The sequence below is a fragment of the Mastomys coucha genome, unplaced genomic scaffold (assembly GCF_008632895.1).
Source record: "Mastomys coucha isolate ucsf_1 unplaced genomic scaffold, UCSF_Mcou_1 pScaffold11, whole genome shotgun sequence".
In the NCBI taxonomy this organism is placed as follows: domain Eukaryota; kingdom Metazoa; phylum Chordata; class Mammalia; order Rodentia; family Muridae; genus Mastomys; species Mastomys coucha.
This window is the reverse complement of record NW_022196893.1, coordinates 14,874,059-14,877,493: the sequence shown is the minus strand read 5'-3', so window position 1 is coordinate 14,877,493 and position 3,435 is coordinate 14,874,059.

Below are 3,435 nucleotides of genomic sequence, written 5' to 3'. Positions count from 1 at the left end.
CCCCCCCCCCCCCCCGACTCCGAGGGAACCAGCAGGGTGCTTGGTAAGTTTTCCCAGAAGAGATGACAATCATTAAATTGTTGCCCAGGGCCACTGTCTCGATACAGTACTTGCTGTGTTTGGACAGAGCTCAAACCCCGACACTAATAGGTGTTATGGTTTCATTGGGCAATAAACAAGTAAGCTGAATTTAGCTTCTTGTGAAAAATAGTCAACTCTTCACATAGAAGTAAGAAATTGCAGGGGCAGGAAAACACTACAGAGAAAAGATGAGGACGGGAGGCACAAAAAATAAAACCAAACGTGATCAAATCTCCAGGTTTACGGTTTCACACTTCCTGTTGGGAATGAGCCCCTGCTCTCTGCTGCTGTGGACTGGAACCTGGACACGTGGCAGGCAGGAAAGGCCGGTAGTGTACAAAGCTGGAAAGGGACCCTGCCTTTGCCCATGAAGGTCCAGGCTCTGGCCTGCTTGCCTCTTCTTTTCAAACCATAGCTTCTCCTCTCTAAAGGTTTCTAGAAATTTCCAGGATATATGTGTGTGTGTGTGTGTGTGTGTGTAAGTGTTTATGAAAATAACATTTCCCAAAACAACAGCAAAAGGCTTTTGCAAATCTGTTTATTAACAGGCAGCTGAATTCTCTTATCTTCTCTGATCTTACCTTCAGCAGAGCTTCCTTTAGGTGAGAAGGACTGAAAAATCGAGTAATGTCTTAGCTCCATGAGGAAATAGTTTTGACCACACGTCTTCTGAAAGGGCTACAAACACAAGCAAAGATCTCTGAGAAGGTTAGCATGTAGTTCTCTTTGAAGGAACCCAGGGCAACCAGTATAAGAGTTGGACTCTTTGAAAAACAGTTCTCTTTTGGGACAAGAGAGGGTGTCAAAGAAATTGTAAACAACTGCCATATGTGTTGGGAGCACATGGATTGTATTTCTTAATGAAGGGAGGTCTGGTCACTCAGGTAGAGAAATGAGTATGGCAGCCTAGTAGCAGGTGAGAGAGCTTACTCCTTAAATAGGCCAGGAGGCAGGTGTTTTGAGAAATATTAAAAAACGAACCGTCACGGTCCCACACTTGTGCCTTTGTCCTGGCAGCCTGGCCAGCCATGCACTGGCAGGCAATGGTGGACCCATTTTTTATCTCCTGGAGATTCTGACTCTGAACCCCATAATCTCTCCACCTAGCTTGCTAGGTTCCTACTGTCGAGTTGTTACCACGCCAACCCCGTGCTTCAAATCCCCCACATTCTTTGTGGAGCACCTCAGACAAACCCATGCTTAAGCTGCTGTACCTTTCTCTCTTGAACCCAGACAAGCTGCCATGTGAAGGAAAACGCAACACAAACTTAGTTCAGAAACAATGGTAACTCAATCTCTGGGCGCAACAACTAAAGCCTAATCTTAGAAGACTTATTAAAATCTGAATCTTCTGGTGGCGAATCCTTGCAGATCAGCCACGATACTGGGGAAACTCTACCAGCTACGTCTTTCCCTTCTGCTGTCCCCATTCCAAAAAGGGACCTAACTCTCTCCTGCTTCCTCTCTTTTCCCCCTCCAACTAGGAAGTCCCGCCTACTCACCCAGCGATTGTCTCCTTTATTACTTAGATGATTGGTTCACAAGATCAGCACCAGGCCCATCCACAACAGGCAGGGGCTACATAGGGTCCATTTGTACAGCGCAGGGCACAGTACTCATTTACACACCTGGTGGCAGAGATGTGCATTGGGTATCTTACCCATGAAGCTATGTGTTCCTCTCCAAATAAGAAGTCAGGAAGTGGGGACTGTGGACTCAGGTCTATGGACTGTTATTCTGGGTCTGGCTTGATCAGTTGTGAGTCCTCGGGCAAAATATTGTGTGTGTGTTTCCACTGGATCTATCTCATCAGCATGGTGTGAAGCAGACTGAACTACACATAAAGTCCTTACATGGGTGGCTGTCCTGGCTGGTTTTGTGGGTCAACTTGACTCAAGCTGGAGTTATCACAGAGAAAGGAGCCTCCCTTGAGGAAATGCCTCCATGAGATCCAGCTGTAAGGCATTTTTCTCAATTAGTGATCAAGGGTGGGAGGGCCCATTGCGGGTGGTGCCATCCCTGGGCTGGTAGTCCTGAGTTCTATAAGACAGCAGGCTGAGCAAGCCAGGGAAGCAATCCAGTAAGCAGCACCCCTCCAAGGCCTCTGCATCAATCAGCTCTTTCCTCCAAGTGTGAATTCTTGACCTGACTTCCTTTGGTGATGAACAGCATTGTGGAAGTGTAAGTTGAATAAACCCTTTCCTCCACAACTTGCTTCTTGGTCATGATGTTTTGTGTAGGAATACAAACTCTGACAGTGTCTGAGGAAGGGGACTCCACAGTGCCAGGGAGAAGGACCATTGTTTTACGATCACTACTGTCATCCCTTGTGCTGAGTAGGTCTAGGGAACTCTTGGTACTAATTCATTTGTGAGGGCCCTATGGTTGTATACCATGCTGTGTGCTGGGCACAAGGTGGAGTCCAAAGATAGTGGTAGACAAAGCAAGCCGGTCTTGTGTTTGTAGAGTCATACCCTACAGTAGACAAAATATGCTAATTCTAAGTTAATCTTGGTCACCAGAGATCCAGCTAGCACTCATGAAGTATGGTATGGAGAAGATGGATTCATTTATCCACAAGGGCTGGAGAGATGATTTAATGGTTAAGAGCACTTGCTGCTCCTGCAGAAGACCCAAGTTTGGTTCCTAGCACCCACATGGCACCTCATAACCATCTGTTAACTCCAGCTATAAATGATCTAACGCCCTCTTCTGGCCTCTGTGGGCATTGGATGCACATAGTGCACATACACACAGGCAGACACATACTCAAACGCATAACTGTAATCCTTTTGAGGGCAAAATTAAACATTACTTTCTTATTTTTAATTGTAACAACAATTTTTGAGACGATAATGTATTTGAGTAGATGCCTATTCGCATACAGATTATATATATATGTAAATAGGCTTATATAATTCTGATGAATATAGCAATTATACAAGAAAAAGAACACAGGAATATTTTGCTGTAATGATGTAAAAATAAATAACTCTTAAAAACGTCTGCTTCTCAGAGGTGGGCCAGGTCCATGGGACTAGGCTTCAATCACACAGAATTCCAACATAACAACAACAAAAACAAAAACAAAAAAACCAAGGGAGGCACCACACCTGAATACTGGCTCTCATTTCTCCCAGGGAGAGCACTTCCTGCGGAAGTCTTTCCTAAGCCTAAGCCTCCTCTGGCTCCGCCTCCTAAGCCAATCGCAACTCCGCTACTCGCCGAGGGCGGGGACTTACCATCCACCTGAGTCGCACCCTGGTTGCTGGGGCAACAGCGTCCTGAAGAGCCGGCTAGCGCCAGCAGCTGGGACCCTGCGGCAGGAGTGCGCACGAGTGTGGGCGCGGGGAG